Raw genomic sequence first — 22496 nt, 5'->3', positions numbered from 1 at the left:
TTTATGGGTGCCTGGGTGGCTCAGTTGATTAAGCGTCTGCCTTTGGTGCAGGTCATGATCCCAACGTCCTGGGATCCAGTCCCACATCGGGCTCTCTGCTCAGCGGGGAGTCTGCTTCTCCCTCTCACTCACCCTTTGTGCTCTCTCTCTCTCTCTCAAATAAATGAATAAAATCTTAGTAAAAAAAAAAAAAAAAAGAGGGGCACCTGGGTGGCTCGTTCATTAAGCGTCTGCCTTCAGCTCAGGTCATGATCCCAGGGTCCTGGGATCAAGCCCAGCATTGGGCTCCCTGCTTCGTGGGAAGCCTGCTTCTCCCTCTCCCACTCCCTCTGCTTGTGTACCCTCTCTCGCTGTGTCTTTCTCTGTCAAAAAATAAATAAAATATTTAAAAAATAAAAAAGAATTAAGCAATTTATTTCTCTTGAGGTACAAAGTCCAATATCTGAGCTAAAGACTATTCAGTTACATTTTTATAATGCAATGAATGAGAATAAACAATAGCAATTAATTATCATTGTAATTTCCTAAGATGATAAAAATATAACAATTTTTTGAGGAAAATTTTAAGCTTAAATATTACTGGAAATAGAAGCTATTGCCCATCACAACAGTCTTATTAAGAAATTTTCACCTTCTCAGTTAATTGGCTAGTCTAAATTATAACAAAACTCTTGTTAGTAGCTATCACCCCTACTAAGATATTATATATTGAAAAATAGATGTATCAGGAGGAATAAGCTCTAACCTGGAGAAAACAAGCACCATTGATCTCAGTGAATCTGGTTTCACCTTCATCAATGAATTTCCTATTGACTTGGTGAGCACGGTATCCTCCAAGTCTTCCTGAGGATAAATATTCACATTCCTACTTCTCTGAACCCGTCCCCTCCTGCCCCATCTGCCACAGCAGTTCTGCCCTCTTACTTCCTTTAGTGCAGCTCAAAGACTTCTAAACTTCTAGGTGCCAATCCAGAAGGTATTTCAACTGCTCATGTGCAAGTATTGAAACCTGCACCATGGAAGGATGCCCCATATTGAGAAACTCTTGCTTATCTATCAGGGGCCTCCAAGACATTCTTCATAGTCTCCTGGTTCCTGCCAATACAAACTAAGTTCTGCAGTTCATTTGGTCTCTATCTTTGCCTCTGACACAGGCCCATTACTTCTCTCTCTAAACTATGCTGGGATTTGACTCCAGTTATTGTTTTGGCGATCAGGAGCGGATATAAGGGCCAATGCTGAGAACGAGCACTTTGTTTGTGTCTTTGTCCTCAACTATGAGAAAATGGGCCCCTTCTGCAAAGAGTTTGAGGGAATCTATGGACTCAAGGTTCTCAAATACATCTATTCAAGTCTACCCATTTGAAGTCCTGGGGTCGCACCTCTCCCACAGCACACAGCCTTGACTTTGACATGGGAGACTTACCTGAGCTGAAAAATTCAACCTCCTCTAAAGTCTTTTCCAACTGTACAATTCAGTCCTATGCCCAAATCATGGTTTACGTGGCCCTCTGGTTGCAGAAGATGAGTCTCTTGACATATTGTTAAAAAGTTTCTTTGAACATCACACTGAACTTCAAGATGTTAATTAATATATCTAAGCTTGCCACTTCTCCCTGACAATAAATGATTTGCAGTTAGCAGTAGACCTCCAATTCCATAGTCCTTAGAATTACTCTTCTCCCCAACCCTTTCAAATGCTCAAGAAATCACACTATCTAGTGCATCCTCTCTCACCTCTATCCCATCCCAATCCACCACAAGTGAAAGTCTCTGAAAATGTTATCAATACAGCATTCTAGTGACCATCAGCCTTCCACCTACCATCCATAACAGGATCCGTTTTTCAACCCAGTTGAGACTAAGCAAATCCTATCCTTACGGTCTGTTTCATAGGCCCACTCCTGGCACCAACTCTCTTAGATGTGGTTCCCTAGAAGCAGAGCCTGAGAAAAGGATTATTGTTCAAGATTTACTGAGTGAATTCTCAGAAGAGGACAAAAGGCAGGCTAGAGCAGGGGGGAAAAGCAAAAAAGAAAATATAGTTTCAGCTGAAGGCTGATTTTAAGCCTGATCTCATGAGGAAACTCCAGGGCACAAATCACCATAGAGTTCCCCCCTCACAGTAAGAAGACTGGCCTTTTGTGCCCTATTGCCCTTCAGATACTGGCTGGGGACCGCCCCTGGAGGATGATGCATAAATTTCCAGGTAACCTAGATCCTGTCTTCTGGGGCATTTCTTTAGAGAAGGACATCTAGGAGCTGCTAACAGCCAACACTCATGGCAGCCGGGGCATGGGTGTGTCAGTGAATAAAAACAACTTGGGCACAGCACTGCAGCACACACTATGACTACACTTCACAACTGGGTACTAAGACTTAGTACCTCTTCCATATACAGGAAGTCACTTGTTCGAGAACCATCCTTTCCCAGCTACAATCTTTCCCTTCGATGAGGAAAAGACCACACACACGCAGCCACCACAGACAGAAATCCCTGCAACTCTGCTACTATATGTCTTGAGATCCAAGGCAAACTGCTCCAACTACATCCAAAAATATGGGTGTTCTCCACACTGCCTCTCTCTATGGACAAAAAAAGTAGCTCGTGGTCCCTAGGGCCTCTGCTAGCACTCCAGCACGGGGGTGAAAGTTTCACTACTCAGCTTGCCAACAGAAGCAACACAAACAGCAAATGCAGATCCTGTGTGAGTACATCTGACTGAGCATAAATCACTGCGGGAATCTAATTGCAAGGATCCTGGGAAACATAGATGATGTATAAGAATCCTGCTTTGGGGGGTGCCTGGGTGGCTCAGTCGGTTAAGCGTCTGCCTTTGGCTTAGGTCATGATCCCAGGATCTTAGGATCAAGCCCTGCATCAAGCTCATCAGTGTCCCTGCTCAGCGGGGAATCTGCTTCTCCTTCTGCCTCTCCCTGCACCCCCCACCACTTGTGCTCTCTCCCACGATCATTCTCTCTCTCTCAAATAAATAAATAAAATCTTAAAAAAAAAAAAAAGAATACCACTTTGGCCACTTCATCCTGGAAGGCACCCTAAAAGGAGAGAGTAATGGATGGTCAGCAACCTGTCCACCGAATCCATGTCTGTCCACTCCTGTTACTCAGCATCTATCTCGAAATACCTAAACTTCTAAAGAAGAGAGCATCAGTACCAATAACAGGCTGACACCCATGCCTGGAAACATGTCTTCTCTATATTTATATGACTCAAAATATCTTAATTTTGCCTTCACTCTCAGGTCATAGTTGAGCTGTATAGAGTTCTAGGTTGACAATGATTTTACATCAGAACATTGAAACTATTATTTCACCGTTTTGTATCTCTGGATTGCAGCTGCTGAGAAATCTGTTGCCAATTTAATCATTGTTCCTTTAGAAGTTAGCTGGTTTTTTTCCTTTGATTAACTAAATTTTTCTATTCTTGATATTCTGCAATTTTGCTGTGGTTTTTCTGGGTGTAATTTATTTTTCTCTTTCCTTTTGGATCTTGGTGTACTTCTTCAACCTGAGAGCTGTCTTCAATTCCAGGAAGTTCTTCTGAGCTATTATCTCTTTTAATACCAAGCTCTGCCGTATTCTCTCATTCTTTTTTTTCCTGGAATTTTATCAGCATATGTTGATGGATATTTTTATTTTATCCTCTACAGATCTTAGCATCTCTTTCATATTTTTCATCTCTTTATCTCTCTATGCTTAATTTTTCTCCATTTTTTTATCAGTCTTTCCATTCACTTTTCCAATTCAGTGATTACACTGTTTACTTAATTAGTTGCACTTTTCAAGCTTCAGTTTCTGTAAATTTTATTATTCCTAAATATTCTTTTTTGGTTTGTTTCCAAGGTTACCTGTTATTTTATATATTGCTTGGCTATTGCCCCTATGGTCTATCAGATATTTTATGTCTACAATATTTGTGCAGGCAAAGTCTCTCATTTATTGCATTCTCTGACTCTTGGTGGCACTTGTTTCTACTTGTCGCTTGTCATTTTTAGCTACATATCGGTGAGGAGTTAATTTTCCAACGTTCCCTGGGTTGGAGAAGAATCCTACTGAGCAATTTTTGAGTGTTGAATTTTGAGCCCTATGGGTCTCACAAGTCTAGGACCAACTTTGTGTGCATTTTTTTTATCTTGGTGCTCTGAGTCTTATGAGGAGTTTAGCTCCAGCCTGCTGCAGACACAGAGCCCACTTCAAGTCTCCATTCCCTTGCCAGGGCCTCATGTCACATCTAACGCCCTGACCTGAGTTTCAAGTCCCTCTTCATTCATTTACCTGAGGAGTCCCCTTTCTTTGGAGCTCAAGTATATATTTAAGGATTTTTCATTTTTGCTGTTGTTATATTTTATTTATAATTTTTATGTATTGAAACTTGAGAAGGATTTCCCTTATCTGCTCAGGATAATCCTTCATAGCAATCAAAAGTATTCTGTCAACGACTTATTGGTCTTCCATATACCTAAGAAGAAAATAAAAAGGCAGTGTTGGCATCCCTCTGGCAACTTGATGAAGCAGAATTAACAAGCCATAAGCTAACTTAGGTAACTAACAAGCAATAAGACACTTTCTTTAGTTGATATTAATCTGTCAGTTTGTGGGTAAGAGATGGATGCTACCTGAAGAAGTAAAAGGATCCTCATTATTACCTTATTTTCCCTTAACACACCCATGGTTGTTACTGGTAAAATCTTATTTGAAATGGGGAGGGAATAAAAAGTCTATTTATGCCAAACACATCTACACGTTAAAATACAGATGTTATACTATCTTATGGTAAAGAAACTAATTTCTTTTTATTATATGACCAAAGTCTTCGATCAACAAGAAGTAATAAGGATAAGCCCAGTTGCTGGAATTCCCTAATAACTTGAAAATATATTTCTCACATGGAGAATCCTTTCATCACCCTTCAGCACTCCACCTGAGCCTTCTCCATCCTCACCTATTAACACAAAAGACACCTTGCGACACTGCTTCATCTTCACAGAGCCTTGTCAGCCCAGCCCCAAAACGGCAGCTGATCAAGACAAAGCAGGCAGCTATAGCGCGTAATGACTAAGGGTGTTAATTGCAGGGGCCACTGGCCTTCCTCATACAACTGCACTGAGACTCTCCCCTGGCACTGTCAAGATGTCTAAAGCTGAGATATACAGCCCTACCAGCTGAACACAGACTTCTCTGTGGTGCTGGAAACTAAGGAAGAGGACAAGTGGGAGCTCTCCCTCCACATGATGTCAAGTGGGCATTACTAGTTTCCCCTTTGAAAAGAGTTGAAAGAGTCAATAGGTTTGGATTCCCATGGGCCCAAGTGTCCCTTCTACCAGCTAGTCATATGCATACAGCAGGTTATATAAGGTTTTGAATTCTAAAGGGTTTTTTCTCCTTCATTTTCTATTCTGATTTGGTTTTAATACCATTGTTTTCATTCTTTGTAGAAGTTAACTCACTAGCTCTTCTTTAGTCTTCTAAAAATACTAGGATCAAGTAAAAGAGTAAGGGTCTATGAGGGAACTGGAGATTCATCTTCCAAAATTAGTTTCTTGAAACAGACAAAAAGCAGAATCAGACCTATAAATACAGAGAAAAAACTCATGGTTGCCAGAGGGAAGAGGGATGGGGGATGGGCAAAATGGGTGAAGGGGAGAGTGAGATACAGGCTTCTGGTTATGAAATGAATAAGTCATGGAAATAAAAAACACAGCATAGAGAATTTGGCCAATGTATTGTAATAGCTTTGTATGGTGATAGATGGGAGCGACACTTGTGGTGAGCATAGTTTACTGTATGGAGAAGTTGAATCACTACACTGTAAACCTGAAACTAATGTGATATTATGTGTCAACTATACTCAGACTTTAAAATATTTTTTAAATTAGTTTCTTTGTTTCGACTTTAATCAGTTACAGATGCACTACAGATGTGCTGACATTCCAGAAAAATGTTCCCAAATGTAGTTTTAGCTACTGCTATATAATACTAACTTAAGGAAGCCACCATTAACACAGATGCCTTTGCCATTAAAATGAAACATTTGTTGTGTTGTTAATATCAGCAATTACGTGAAGAATTCAGGAATTTTTTAGAGGAAATAGTAGTCCTGATTGAGAGTGGAACACCACAATTTTTTCCTATAAAATATTTTTCTGTATCTTAAGATTAAACTTTGAAGGTAAGTCCTTTTTCCCTTCTGGGTAAAACACACTAGAACTTGAAAGTGGGCAACCTGCTGGTGTTTCAGAGGGACTATGTGTACTCTTTGAAAAAGGCAATTTGAAAATATGTCTCCACCAAGCTCTGACTCTGTTGATTGTTTTGGAGATTTTTTTACTTGCAAGTGGATTTAACTGTCCTGGGACTCTACACTAAATTTCACCTCCTTGAAATGTGTGTATATGATTGGCCAAGAAGGTCTCAATAGATATCAATCAGAAGCTGAATCTCCCACCTGACTATTGATTCAAGCTGGACAGCAAACTTCAGGAAAGCACTGGATTGGATTTGGCTATATTTAGCATGTATGACTCAGAGGTGGTTCTGAATAGAGTAATAAAAACTTCCACATGCCAAATTCTAGGTTCTGGGGTGAGTGCTGAGGTCTCACATATCTCACAGAGCTTACCTTCCAGTGAGAGAGACAGAAAATAAACAAGTCAACAAAGGAACACACACACACACACACTAAACAAGAATGTCACATAACTCTATGATCTAAGTCTAAGGTACTGTGGTGGTGAAAAGATAAGTGGAAGTAAGGGGCTATTGGAATTGGATAATCAGGGAAAGACTTCCTGAAGAGGGGCTATTGTGCTGAGACCTCTCGGGAAGAAGTCAGCCATGAGAGAACCCAAAGGAAAAGTATTCCAAATAGAAAGGAGCATGGGAGCAGAAGCACTGGAGCAGAATCAAGCTTGGAATAGTAAGCAATAGAAAGAAGACCCATGTGAATAAATTATGTGAGTGTGGGAGAAGGGGGTTACAAATGGAAACGGGACAGTGGGCTACAAAACCATACAGGGCCTTCTGCGCATCAATGAGCCCTTTGAACTTGATTTTAAATGTGACAGAAAGTCATTTGGGGGGTTTAAGTAAAAGATCTTGATTGTATATATATGAGCCCAATGTAAATTAGAATCGACTATAATCTTTTGGTTCGTGTCTTCCTCCTAGCAATTATTACAGCATGTGTTTATCTATCTGTTTGTGAGGCATCTTTTTCTGTTTTAATCTGCCCTCTCTTTGTAAACTCTGTCAGGGTAGGGAAGAGACTGCTCTCTTTGCCATTGAATATCTAGACACTAACAGAGAGTGTGCCGCATACATGATGGGTACTCAATACACTCTGGGCGAATGAGTGGCTGACTATTAAATGTTTATCTCCAATTCTTTTTAAGGTCACAGGATACCAAAATAACCCTCTCCATGCAGTAGCTATAAGATTGTTGTACGAGGTGAATCAGTTCCAGGCATTATCCCAACTTTCTCAGCACGAATGTGTCCACTGAGCCCAAAGAAAGACATATTTTTATGTATTTTTAATATTTGAAATTGGCATACTTGCTTCTAATAAAACACAGAGAACCCAAAGAATAAAAAGTTTCTCAACACAGAACGAAAACAGTATCAGGAGCTCCGCAGGTAGGATTTCAATAGCTATTGTTCTATATGGTAGGAGCTCTGTGATGGTTTCTGTTGTAAGCTGCAGTTCAGTGGATTGAATGGTGTAAAACTGCATTAGTAAATAAAAGAACTAAAAGGATTTTACGGCCATTTCCTTCAGGTAATTCTGCTGGATGGAACCATTACAGCCTGAAACTCTGAAACAATAAACCCACAGTAGTTCTTTCAAGGAGAGACTGTTTCTGTTCTAAAGATACTTAGAATCATTCTAGTGAATCAAACCTGTGCATGCCTTCCTAGAAAGAGAGCATTATAGTAACCATTTCCAGGGCCATTGCCCAGCCTCCCTCCTCCAGTGGCTGTGTGCTGACTCCATCCAGACCTCCAATTTAAGTGCGTATGTCTGTGTGTTTCGGGGTGGGGATGGAGCATGCTTTTTCAGTTCCTGGCTTTAGAAGTACTACCAGCTTAAACAAGGAATAGGGACAGCATAAGGATATGCACATAAGCATTTATCTTTTGTGGTTTCAGGGAGGGAGGGAGAATTTTTATCATCAAAACCATATCTTATTGGTGGAAATTCTCTTAGACTCACAACTTTCCATTTGTCCACTAGAATCAAGACAAATTCAGTGGAAGAGGTGATATACTCTCATATATTCACAGTCTCACTAGGGTGTAAATAATCATGTCATATCGTCATGTCTGAGACTTCCCTGAAAGGAAATTTAGTGATGGAGAAAGGGGGTATCCTGAGTCTCTAAAAAAGGGTCTGCCTGGGATAAAGGAGAGTTTTAGGACAGGGGAAATGGAACCTTCATTCCCTCATGACTTTCCTGGGATCATCTCCCCTTAGAAGTTACCCCTTCATCCTAGAAATAGCAGCATGATACCTGGACTGCTCAGGAAAGGAGATAAAGCAATATAAATGCAAAGAAAGAAATAAAAAACATCATATAGAGATTGCTTTAGGGCACAAGGTCATTGGACTACGTTAAAAGGAAAACTTGAAACAAGGATTTTGAAAAAGAGTCTGTCCTCTGACATCTACTACTTTTCTCCTTGATTCAACTTGTCCTTTGGAAACTAATATCAGGTTATTCATTAAATAATCATAAAATTTTGCTCAGTTCCTGCTTGGGACAGGAGCTGTGCTTGGTGCAGAGGATACAAAGATCATTAAAATGAATACCCTGATCTCAAATCATATACTAACTAGTGAGGAGACGGAGGGCAAATTAACCATTGTGGTAGAACTCATCTTCTCAGGAGCAGAAACTTTTTATATTCTTATTTAATTCTCTATCCCCAATGCCTAAAAATGGCCAGGCATACGGTATCTGTTCAATAAACATGTGCTGGATGTTGAATGTATATGATCATTGCTCTAAAGGAGATAACGCTAACAACTGCACCCACAAGATGGCATTTGGATTGAGACTTGAAGCATTAATAGGAAATTGCCAGGTAGGCAGGACACAAACACAGAGGGGGCAGAGAAGAGTTTGCCCAAGGGCACAGGAGTGTGAGAGAGCATAGAATATTCAGGAATAGAAGTAGGTTTGTAGGGATGAAGCATTAAATTCAAAAGAAAGTGGCAAGAGATGAAATTAGAAAGGTAGGCAAGAGCTGTATTGGGAAGGGTCATGTGATTCCTAAAAAAGACCTGAAATTGAATATGCACATAATGAAAAACACCAAAAAACTTTGATCAAGAGTAATATATAGGGCACCTGGGTGGCTTAGTTGGTTAAGCCACCAACTCTGGCTTTCGGCTTTTGTCATGATCTCAGGGTCATGGGATTGAGCCCCATGTTGGGCTCCAAGCTCAGCGTGGAGCCTGCTTAGGATTCCCCCTCTCCCTCTGCCCCTCCTGTGCTTGCTCACTCCCCCTCTCTCTAAAAGAAAAAAAAAATCTATAGAAAAGAGTAATATATAATGGTTTATATGTATTAAATGTGACAGGCAGGAAAGAGGAATGGGTGAATCAGAAGGTGTCAATACGTGAGGTCAGGAGACCAATTAGGAGCTACTGAAGTAGTTGTCATAGACCACAAGGGCCTGAACTAGGGCATCAAAGGTGGGAATGAAGATGAGTGGAGGAAAACTATAAGCATTTTTAGGTGAGACCAAACGACATGGAAATTTGATATGGAAACGAAGAACAGAAGAGAAATCTAGGGGTTTTTTCTCTGATTTTGGCTTGAAGTACTGGATAGATTGTTGTGCCATTTGTAGAGAGAAGAAATAATAGAGGCCCCTACACCAGAGATAAACAAATCTGACAGTATAGTAAGATCCCATTCTCTACTGGTGGGTGGAGTGTAAAATGTATAGTGCTTGGCATGAACACACCCACCAAGGTCATGGCCACCTTACCCAACTCTCACATGTGTTTTCCTGGTCAAGATGAAAAGGCTCCTATACCTCTTTCAGGTTTTTGCTCAATTCCAGGTCAACCCTGGATGCCTGCTTCAATCTGCTTGTCTGGGGTCCTGACATGTTTCTTCGGCAAAGGACGTCATTTCTCTATCTCAACCACTGCGTGGAAGTCTTTTGTTGATACAAAATGACACAACTCCTGCTCTTCCTTATGACTTGCTTAAGAGGACAATCGTGGTAGACTCAAGAAGTCCAACCACTTGGATATTGACATTAATCTAGATAAATTTCAAAATGTGAAACATCACTTGAATATGATCTGGATTGCTGGTCACCTTTCTTAGGGTACAGGTCTATAACAAGAATATGACCCATATTCTCCAAACTCTCACCATAGAAGTGTTCAGTATGTCAAGTTCACACAAAGAATAGAAAAAATATTCATAGCTTGACAGCCATACAGGACAAACCTTAGTCTTGAAAGAACCTAAAAATTCTCATTAGAATGGCCTCAAACTTCAAATAATGAAGGAAATATCACATTAAAAAAAAAAGGTTCAGGTAATAACTAAAAAAAATCCCAGTCATCTATGTATATGCATGATTCATTTATTGAAGTTCTTACTATATTTTAGCATAACTTCATTTGACATAATTTTGAAACTTACATAATTTTTTATCATAGTTCTCAATTTGCTCCTTTCCAACTGGACTGGTGATTTATAAATAAAGACATCTATCAGAATCTCCTGAGAAGTCTTTTTGTTTGGTTTTGGTTTGTTTAGTTGTTTCAAAATACACATGCCTCTCTGCACTAAACCTCTGAAGGTAGAGTCTGAGTATGTGTACTTTTAACTTCCATTTTGATATCATTGTAAACTCCTGAGAAAGCTACAAGAATAGTATAAAGAACTGCCATATACTCTTCACTCAGAGTTCTTGCTTTCTATTGCTACATAATAAACATTTCAAAAGGTAGTGACTTAAAAACAAAAACAAAAACACAGTTCTATTTTAACTCACAGACCTGACCTTTGGTGTGTGTCAGAGGGAAGGCTTGCCTCTGCTCCGTGCAGCACCAGGAGCGGTACTGGTTAGAGTAGTTTGAGCAAGATGGCTCTTCCTTTGACTGGCAAATCAGTGTTGCTATGAGATCAGTGCTCAGCCAGTGCTGAGAGCTGTGCACCTCCGTTCCTTTCCGGGCGGTGCAGGGTGGGGGGACTCTCCACACGGCTTCCAGAGAGGCTGCTTGAGCTTCCCCAGAGCATGGCAGCCGGGGTCCTAGCGTGGGCGTGCAGGAGGAGCAGGCAGCAGCTCTATTGCCTTTTATTATGTAGCCTGGAAAGTCATACAGCATCATTTCTGCCATAGACATGCCCACCCAAATTCAGAGGGGGGAAATACACCCCTCATCCTAGTAAAAGAACTATGGGATGAAAGGTATTATTGTCAGTATTTTCACAAAATACAGTGCTTCACACCGAGCATTGTTTATATCTTGCCCCATTTGTTTTGTCATTGTCTCTATCGATTTGTTCATCTCTCTCCACATAGATACAGATATAGAATATCTATCTATGGATGTATATTTAAGTGTGTATTTCCCAAAAACAAGGGCATTATTTTCACAGTACAATTACCAAAATCAGGAAATTTAATATTGATAAATCACTGTTACCTAATCCATAGTCCACGTTTAAACTTTATCAATTGTTTCTCCCTCTCCTTTCAAATCCATCAAGGATACTATCAGGCATGCATATTTTTTCGAATCTCCAAAGGTGCTTCTGGTGGGTGGTCTTAGTCTAGAATAATGTAAATATTTGGGGACAGATCCAAAGTCAAATCTCAGCTTTGTCACTGATCAGAAGCATAATCTTTGGCAAATTACTTTCGCTCTCTCTGTCTCAGTTTCCTCATTACTAAAAATAGGGGTAGTTTGGGCTACATCATAGAATGGAGAAAAAAATGTAAGGCGCCAGCCTCTCAGCAAACGTTAGTTTTGTCCTCTTTCGCTCCTTAAAATTACTCACAGAGAACGTGGTGCTGTAAGTGACGGTGATCATGCCACGTTTGCTCTGCTCCCCTTAACTCGAACTGCATAGGGATGGCAATTCAGTAGAAATCCAAGATGCTTTCCCGAGGCTGCAGTCACTTATTGGGGGCATATCGTTTTGAGTCTATTTCATAAATTAGAACCCACACGAGCCAGTTCGCTTTTGTCTTGCTCCCTGCTCTCAAACAACACCAGCTTCCTGGCATTCAAGGGCAACAGGGGAACGGGCAAGAGTGGTGGTATGAATGGCGAGGAAGTCAAGCCTGTTCTAGCCCTTTCCGTGCTTCTCCAATAGCACCATCCTCCAAACAGGAAGATGGTTTTTCATGGTGTGATTTGATAAGTACTAAAAAGGAAGCACAGGGACGACTTCCTCATTGGGTCTTTCATTATTACCATTCAAATGTAAGCTAAAGGAAGAAAATTCTTAGTGCTTTTTGTTTCTTACCTTTAAATATGCCCCCAGGATACCTGCTATTAGCTCTGCTATTTCATCCAATCTCATCAGAGTTCAGTGGGTTTGTTGGACCAGAGATTTCATTGAAGGTGACTTTACTAATTTTTACAGCTTTTGTAGCTTTCCTTCTCCCTTGATGATGACACCACTAAATAACCCTTTTTACAATATATAAACAAACATTTTAGTTACGAAGTCCTAAGCAACTTGGTCCAGTTTATCAACAGCCACCAGATTTTTGAATGCCTTTGATCTATCATTTACCATGCTTTATTGGGACTTTTAAAACCTGGTAAATAATTCCTGGCACATTGCTTCAGTCTGGTTCTAATAAGGCTGAGTCCATTCCCATGCATGTGTTTAGATTGCACAATACATAGCAACAATTCAGGCTCACCGCCAGGCTTCATTGCTAGGAGACACAGAGGGACCCGTGGGACAGACCTGACTTCTGCTTGTTGTCATAAAGGACAACAGAGATAAATGTGGCTGGACAGGTCATAATGTCACTAACAGATCCCCTTAGCAGTTGAACCAAAAAAATCAGGCCAATCCTTTCACCTAAACATGTATGAATTTTAATAAAGCGTGTATTATTGTCAGTGCTGGTCCAGTCTGCAAGTCAAAGATTTTTATGTCTTGGCTAATTTCACAAAGTCACAAATTGGTACAAAAAAAAGAAAAAAAAAAAAAAAGCACTCAAAAGACTTGAACTCTCACACAAAAAAAATCACAGGATCAAGACAGAGTGTGCCAGATGAGGCTTTGTTGCTGATTTTTTTTTATTCTGTCCCAATGTATCTTGAGGCCATAACCCGGCGTTGGTCCTGAACACAGTCCTGTTACATACAGAAGTCAGTTTCCTCTTTAGCATACAAGCACTGCAGGATAGCCTAAAACATCTTTGTGAAGATCCACAGTGGTTCTATTACCCCCATCCTGGGTCAGGTTGCACACCTCAGAGTTTGTATTACATAACTAATAATTTGCTTCAGTCTAAACTGAAGCTATACTGTATGCTTGAGCTGGAAAGGTTAATTGTTTTTGCAGAGCTGATCATAGCTTAGTATTACACTTAACTATGTGTTTCTTCTTAAAGGAGACTATAATCCTTTTACAGGTAAAAGCTGAAAGTCACATCATCAATAAAGTTTTTATTGCAACTTTTAGCAATAATCTGTACTACAGATTTTAAGTCACTTGTAATATTGTGAAATATTTATCATTGGGTAAAGCCAGTTGAGATTAAAATATTTTTCCAAGTGATAAGTATAAGTCCATTCTAGTCACCAGTTAACTAGAAGTTTGATATTTTAAAATTCCAAAATTTTAATTCCATCCAGGACATTTTTAACACTTGTGTGACTTTTTATTTATTCTTAGTTACACTATAACAATTGGAATATATAGGCTTTCAGAAACAAGTATTTTATTTGAGCCACCTACTTTTTCTTTGAATGCTTTCACTAACCTGCAAACCCTAGAATATTTAGTACATATAATAAGGAAGAAAAGGAAAATATAAATATAAGAAAAATAACTTTTTCATCCTTTATCTGTTTTGAAGGTTTTTCTCCAGCCATTGCAAAATCATAACACAATAGATAATTTGCTAAGCAAAAGCAATGCCAAATGATTCTCCTAAATTACTTTTTCTATTAAAAAAAAAGTAAATTCTAACTCTTACATTTTAAATAAATGTTTACACTCAAGCTAATTTAGTCACATGTGAGCAGTTTTATCCTAAAGACAAAGTTTTAAAATCTTGACTAAGGCAAGGTACCAGTTGCAGCTGTGAATTAAACTATCCAGAACAGTCTGAGGAAAAACACAAATATTACATCAGTCAACTCTAGCTTTCAGATACTATAAAATTTTAAGGCCAGAAAACTTTTATATTTACAAGAAATGTTTTGAAAGTAAGTGGAAGCTCTAAAATTCAAGAAACATTATATTGAGATTCAAACTGCCCTCTGGTGAAAAGGGCACACTGTTTAGAACTTTGTGCCTTAATATTTGCTGGATGAGCTCATTCCATGTTCTGGATAGACCAAACAAGCTGCTAGCCGATTGTATTCTCTCTTCTAGATAAGCCACAGAATGCCTGCCATGTCCACAGCCTTCTTCAGCTCGTGGCATGTGATGGAATCACAGCTCACTGGGTGTCTTACCCGAAAGAAGCCCATCCATAGGGTGGCCAGTAACCTCTGAGGTAATCTGATGATAAAAGTCGGCCAAGAGCTCAATCAAGTCTTGTAATTTTTTTTCTTTTGGGGTGTGCCTTTGTATTACCTGCAAAAGTGAGACACAGCAGCTGGTAGTTTTGAAGCATTTCAGATGACCCTCATTAACTAGGTAAAATAAGACACTGCACGTGAATGGCCATGTACTCCACAGCAAGGGAATCATCCCGCAGCAAATCTTTTCCCCTGATTTACTATCATTTGTAATAAAAGACATAGTCATTTGGTGTACAGACTTGGTACACAGAAAGAAGATACATGCATAAAGTATATACATTATAAAACAATGACATAATGAACACCAATGAAGCCATCACCCAACCAGGAAATAAAACGTTATTTGCCTCTACTCATGTATTTCTCCTCATCCCATTTCCCTGCTTCCTGTCCAGATCAGCACTAATCACTATTTAAATTTTGTGTTTAGCATTCCCTTAATTTTTAAAACTTCTTTTCACAAATATATGCATGCATTCAACATTAAGCATTCACAAATCACAAATCAGATGGTTATTTATTTTATTTTATTTTATTTATTTTCATGATTTTATGCTTTCTTGTGTTAAACTTCCACAATTTATTAATCAATTCTGTTAAAAACTGTAATTTTCTTTTTTTTATATATTTTATTTATTTAGTTGAGAGAGAGAGACAGAGATAGTGAGAGAGAGCACGAGCTGGGAGGAGAGGGAGAAGCAAGATCCCTGCTGAGCTCCACGTGGGGCTCCATCCCAGGACCCTGGGATCATGACCTGAGCCGAAGGCAGACACTTAATTACTGAGCCACCCAGGCCCCCCAACTACCATTTTCATAATAGAAAAAGATACATATCATGATCTGTGCTGCCATGAACTTTCTTCTAATTGTTCCTGGTGCATAGGTACAAAATTTTCTCCATAGCATACCTAGGAGTGAAACTGCTGGGTTGTACTATATGCAAATGTTCTGCCTTTCAAGATAAATCCCAGTGGTTTTTCAGTAGAGAAGAGAGCTCTTCCTGGTAGATGCAGAATTAGTATCATCAGAAATCCAGAGATATTGCTAGATCCTGAAATATTCCAGTTTCTGAGGGCTGGCATTGGGGAGCACCACCAATAAAGAGTTGAATAGGAATGGTGGTATTAGGCATTGTTCTCCCCTCCTCAGTTGTAAGGGTAAAGCTTTTATCACTTTACCATGAAGTGTGTTGTTTCTTGCAGGTTTTTGTACGTTAAGGGACTCCCCATTGAGCCCTACTTTCCCAAGGGATTTATTTTTTTTAAGATTTTATTTATCTATTTATTTGAGAGAGAGTTAGCATGAGTGGTGGGAGGGACAGGGGGAGAGGGAGAAGCAGACTCCCCGCTGAGCAAGGAGCATGACTTGGGGCTCGATCCCAGGACCCTGAGATCATGACCTGAGCCGAAGGCACATGCTTAACTGACTGAGCCACCCAGGCGCCCCCAGGGGATTTATTTTTAGGTCAAAAATAGGTATTGAATTTTATCAAATGGTTTTTCTGCATCTAAATATTATTGGATTTTTTTCCTCTTTTTGCTATGAATGTAGTGAATTATTTTCTGTATGTTAAAGCAACGCTGCACTCCTTCCCAAAATAACTTTACATGTGCTGGGTTATTTCCTTGAGGTTTCCTGCATCTACGCATATGCGACAAACTGGACTTCCATTTTGAAATGTCCTGGACAGGGTTTGGGACCAGTGTTAACAATGGCTTTGTAGGATGAATTGGATGCTTTCCCTTTTTTTCTCTATTCTAGGAAAGATTTTGTCTCAGATAGTAATGAGTCTTACCTCGATGTTTGGAAGATTTTATTTGTGAGTTCTTCTGGGCCTGGAATTTTCTTTTGGGGAGGTTTGTGTTGTTCCTGTTTCATCACAGTTTAAAAAAACCCAGCTGATGTCCGTGTCACATCCTCCAGGAATACTGGCCCGTGGGCTGTGCTGAAGTTTCCTGCTGCCATTGAAGCCACTCCTATCATTAGTCACTTCACTCCTGGAACCTTCATCAATGAGATCCAGGCAGCCTTCCAATGGTTACTGATCCCATGGCTGACCACCAGCCTCTCAGAAAGGTGTCTTATGTTAACCTGACTAACATTGCTCTGTGCAACCCAGACTCTCACCTGCAATAGGTGGGCACTGCACTGAGAGAGCTCACTCAGTGCTCTGATGTGGCAGAAGATAGCCAGGGAAGTTCTGTGCATGAGTGGGACCATCTCTGGTGAATACCCAAGGGGGCCACGCCTGACCTCTACTTTGACAGAGATTCTGAACAGATTGAAAAGGAAGAGCAGGCTGCTGCTGGAAAGGCTGTGGCCATGGAGGAATTTCAGGGTGAATAGACTCCTTCCAGCTCACAAATATACTGCTATACAATCCGAGTTCACTAGCTGGTCTGAAGGCTTGGAGATGCTCTCTATGCCTACTCAGCATTTCCTCATTAAAGACTGGAGTGCTCAGCCTGCCATTGAAGACTGGGCTGCAGCCCATTAGTAGGAACAACAACAACCGGGTGGTCTTGAGCTGTTCTTTTACAAATTCTTTTTCTCGTTTGTCTTTTTTTTATGCTGAAGTACAGTTGATATGTTACATTAATTCCGTGTACAACTTGGTGATTCAACAAGTCTATACATTATGCTATGCTCACCACAAGTGTAGCTAGCATCTGTCACCATACAACACTATTACATATCATTCCCTATACTGTACCTTCTATCCCCATGGCTTATTCATCAATAAGTGGAAGTCTGTGTTTCCTGCTCCCCCTCGCCCATTTTGCCCAACCCCTCAACCCCCTTCCTTCTGGCTACCAGCAGTTTATTCTCTGATTCTGCTTTTTGTTTATTCCTTTGTCTTGTTTTTTTAGAGTCCACATATGACTGAAATCACATGGTATTTGTCTTTCTCAGTCTGACTTGCTTCACTTACCGTAGGTTCATCATGTTGTTGAAAATGGCAAGATCTCATCCTTTTTCTGCCTGCATAATATTCCATTGTGTATATACACCACATGTTCCTTATTCATTTGTCTATCTATGAACATTTAGATTGCTTCCATATCTTGCTTATTGTAAATAATGTTAAAATAAACATGTGTGCATATATCTTTTTGAACTAATGTTTTCATTTTCATAAATAACCAGTAGTGGAATTATTGGATCATATCGTATTTCCCTTTCACAAATTCTTAAACAGAAAATGGAAATAAGGGTGATGGGGGAAAAAGAAGTTTCCAAAGAAAAAAAAGAAATGTATCACTTATTTTCTAATCATTTAGGGATTTTCTCACTCTATTCTTGTTATTCATTTCTAACTTAACTCCACTATGATCAGAGAACATACTTTGATTTAACATGGAAAAGTTGTTGTGATTTCCTGTATAGTCCAAATATATGTATGTGATTTTGGTAAGTGCTCCATGTGAACTTGAATAGCATACGTATAATACAGATGCTAAGTACTATGATTTAGCAGTATGTTTTATGCACACAGACATAGTAAAGTTAATCATATTGTTCTAAATTTTTATATCTACTGATTATTTTGTCTGTTCTGTCAGTTCATGATACAGGTATTTTAACTCTTCTATGATCTTGGTTTTGTCTACTTTTTTTTTTTTTTAGTTCTGTCAGTTTTGTTTTACATGTTTGAAGACTATGTATACAAAATTAGGAGTGTTATTATTTTTAGTAATAATTTTTGCTCCAAAGTCTACTTTGTCTGTTACTAGTATAGTTCTGCAAGCTTTCTTTTTGTTGGTGTTTGCATAGAATGACTTTTATCCTTTTGCTTTCAACTTTCCTGGGCCTTATATTTAAGGTGTGTTACTGATTAGTTTCTTTTAAATACAATCTGACAATCTTAGTTCTAATGTGTTTTCCCTAGAATAGAGAAAGAATTTTAACTAGAACATTTGGTCCATTTACAGTTAATATAATACTAAAATATTTGAGACTGTATCTACCCTCTTACTCCTCTTTTTCTCCCATCTTGCCTTGGCCTATTGGCTAAATCTGGTCAGATCTAGGTCCTCTGGCCACACTCATTTGTTGATATATTGTTTTCAGCTGGTTTTGTACTGCAGTATCAGAGCTAAACTAAGAGCTAAGTAAGAGCTATTTAACTGTAGAGTAGTATTCTAATACATGAGATAGTTTTCTGAAAATTCTTTAATACATAAAATCTTATGGAAAGTAAAATATTTGGAGTACCCATATACAACAAAGATCTCATATTCAGAACTCCTAAATTCAGTAGGTTAGAAAAAGGAGATAAGGAAAGAAACTCCAAAATAAAATGAACAAAAAATTTGAACATGTATTTCATAAATAAGGATATCCAAATGGCCAGTAAGCATATAAAATATGTACTCAACTTTATTAAACATAGGAAATTACACATTATAGCCACAATTCTATAAGGCCTTTCTCCTAGAATGTCTAGATTTTTTTTAGTCAAAAAATAACACGGATTAATAAGGCTATGGAGCAACCAGAATTTCTATACATTGCTGGTAGGAATATAAATTGATACACTTTGAGAACTCTTTGGCAGTATTTGCTGAAACTGAACATACACCTACCTTATGATCTAGCAATTTTACACATACCCAACAGAATTTCATGTACCTATTAAACAAAAGATATGGACAAGAATGTTCTTAGTAGAGCTATTCATAATTGCAATGAAACTAAAATCTACTTTAGCAGAATGAATAAGTTGTGCTATTTTTCCATAGTGGATACAAACACAATGAGAAGGAGCAAACTATAGCTGCACACAAAAATGAATCTTAAAAACATAATATTGAATGAAAGAAGCTATACAAAAAAAAATTGCATATTTTTTTGTGTGTAAAGTTCAAAATCAGGCAAAACTAATCTATGCTACAAGAAGTTAGAAAAGTGAATTCTCTCTGGAGGGGTGCAGTGATTTGGAGGGGTTTGGAGGGAATTTCTTGGGACCCAGTAAGTAGTGTTGTGCTTCTTGGTCTTGGTGCTGGTTAAAAGCACATTTAGTTTCTGAAAATTCATCCACCTGTGCTCTTATGACTGGTGTGCTTTCCTCTATTACGGTATCCTTCAATATTATTTTAATTTTATGGCTATTTAACTTGAGTAAGAGTACACTTCTAGATTTAGTAATTAAGAAATAGTGTGTGATTATTTAGATGGAAAAGTTTAAGTGTATTTTTACTAGGCCAACTAACGTATTTAGTATAGTACAGAGCAGTTATCAAAGCAAATGCCTATGCCTGACAAAGCTTCCCCCATCTCTCATTTCCTTTCTTTTATGTATTATTATACAGTAAACATTTACTTTTGAGTATGAAAACCATATGCTCAAGATGGAAAGAATAAAAATTTTTATTGCATCTCCTTTGTGAGAAACCAAATGTCAGTTAGAATAAATTAAATACAATTAAAATGAAGTTTATGGATAGGGAAAATCTTGGTTCCACTGTGATGGTTGAATACATATTTGAATGCCTTCCTTTTTAAAGTATATGTTATTAAATTAAAATTACTTATACTGTATAAATTTAGGACCCACAAATGACATAAATTTATCTCAAAAATATTGAACGGACATTGTGTGACAGTATATTCCTCAGTTCATAATTCATAGGAAAAAGTAAGTGTTTACTCTTTGAAGTAATTAGGCTATTATTTGATCATCACAAAACTAAAGTGCAAAGAATCTGGATCCTCTTATTTCTTTATACTATACAAAAGTCGAGATCTATAATGAACAGTTGCACAGCAAGCAGTGAAAGCAATTGTTAATTATTAATTAGAGCAAAATTCTTATGACCACGGAGTTAAAAATTTTATATAAAGCTTATTACTACTTACTTTATGACATCTTTTGCTACACAAATTATAACCTACCAAGGAGCATGCTTTCTTATTATCTTACTCCCTATACCTTCTTAATGGCTTTGCAGTGGTAAGTGAACACACCATGAATTTCCATCCTCAAAAAGCATTCCCTTGAGCCCCTTTATAGTCAATCCCCTCCCACTACGTCAAACCCTGTAACTACTGGACTGCTTTCTATCACTACATGGTTCCTTTCCCAAAATATATCAGTGAAATCATAGAATAGTAGTCTTCTGTGTCTGATTTCTTTCACTTAGCATAATATTTTTGAGATTCATGCAAGTTGTTAAGTGTATCAATGTGTGGTTCCTTTTCATTCCTGAGTAGTATTCCATTATATAAATTTATCACAATTGTTTATCCAGTCACCAATGAATAGACATTTAGGTAGTTTCTAATTTGGAGCTATTATGATGAATAATAATATGATTCTAAGGTTTGTAATTAAAGCATCTGGATGGACAAGTTGCCACAAATAGAAATGGGGAAAAGTTTAGGGGGAAAGTTAAGAGTTATTTTGGTCATTTAAGTTTTTTAAGTGCTCATTATATTTCTAACTAGAGATGTTGTGTAGATAGTTATATGTAAGGGATTCTGGAAAGTTTGAGAACAAAGGTATAAATTTCAGAGTCATCAGGGTGTGGATGGTATTTGGAGCCAAGGAAGAAGTCTGAGGATTGGTAACTTGGTAATTGTTTGGTTTAGTTGAGCATAAAAATTTCAATGGATTTACACATTCTTCAGGTTTTAGTTCTTCTTAAAAATGTCATTATTTACAGGAAAGTGGCATGACACAAAGGGTTCTATTAAAAATATGTGTGGAGTACACAAACAGTATTCACTTTGTATGCATGCTACTAATGAAAAGACAACTGTAAAAGTGCAATTCTCCAAGCTAGGCAAAGACCTTGGAAAATACTTTTTCTCAATTTGTTTCAAGAGGGGGAAAAAACAGACGTCATTCTAGAATGCTTACATTCATGGCAGGATACAGTCCACATAAAAATGGATTGTTATTCAACATAAAACATTTTACCCAACTTAATTTTTATTGCCTCCATCACCTGTTGCTATGAAACAGAAAATAAAATGTGCATAAATGTCACATAGGCAGGGTCGCCATGACCAATGATTTGATTTACACTCTTTGTGAAAACAATCAGGGAGAAATCTGCTAATAGTCAAAATACTTAGATTCAAGCATTAAAAGGTAAAAGTTTCCAGGCTACACAAAGAAAGAGCTTCTAGTGTTTGAGGGGCAGGGAATTGACAGTCTAAAAATAGTGGAATATTAACTTTTCACTCCATTCTCTTTGTGCTCATTATGCATATTCCTTTTTAAAGGAAATACACTATTTGATAAAAATATAAATCAAGTGTTCAATTAATTAAATTTAAATCAAACATAAGATCTTCATGTTGCTGGAAATACTGAGGTCATTAGTTACTACAGAGCCAAAAAGCCCCAATGGCTTCTACTACCATGAAATTTATTGCTTTAGGTTCTATCAACCATATAATTTTTTTCTTCCCCACGCTCTTCTATTGTCCCTGCAAAACAACTTTAACTGTATTACTTTAGGTTCAATCAGTTTTTTTCTCTTTTCTTATTCCATTGGCTTCTGCAAGGATAAGCTTCTAACAAGAAAATTTAAAACGTTTGAGAGAGGTAGGAGGAGCAAGATGGCAGAGAACTAGGAGACCTAAATTTCGTCTGGTCCCAGGAATTCAGCTGGATAGGGATCAAACCATTCTGAACACCTACAAACTCAACAGGAGATCGAAGAAAAGAAGAGCAACAACTCTCTGAACAGAAAAGCGACCACTTTCTGGAAG

At 38.3% G+C, this 22496-nt stretch overlaps 1 long non-coding RNA gene across 1 annotated transcript; it reads right to left on the bottom strand.

The window, feature by feature from the left end:
- Positions 1–373: 373 nt before the first annotated feature.
- LOC145720308 (uncharacterized) lies at positions 374–17175 on the bottom strand. Its single transcript, XR_014143225.1, has 3 exons — positions 16570–17175; positions 14705–14825; positions 374–4480 (listed from the first exon to the last, which is right to left on the bottom strand). It is a non-coding gene; the product is annotated as an uncharacterized LOC145720308 (long non-coding RNA).
- Positions 17176–22496: the final 5321 nt, after the last annotated feature.

This window comes from Leptonychotes weddellii, chromosome 2, assembly GCF_054177405.1.
Source record: "Leptonychotes weddellii isolate Sample4059 chromosome 2, ASM5417740v2, whole genome shotgun sequence".
NCBI lineage: Eukaryota > Metazoa > Chordata > Mammalia > Carnivora > Phocidae > Leptonychotes > Leptonychotes weddellii.
The sequence above is the reverse complement of the archived record's forward strand: the minus strand, read 5'-3'. Positions and strand labels throughout refer to the sequence as shown.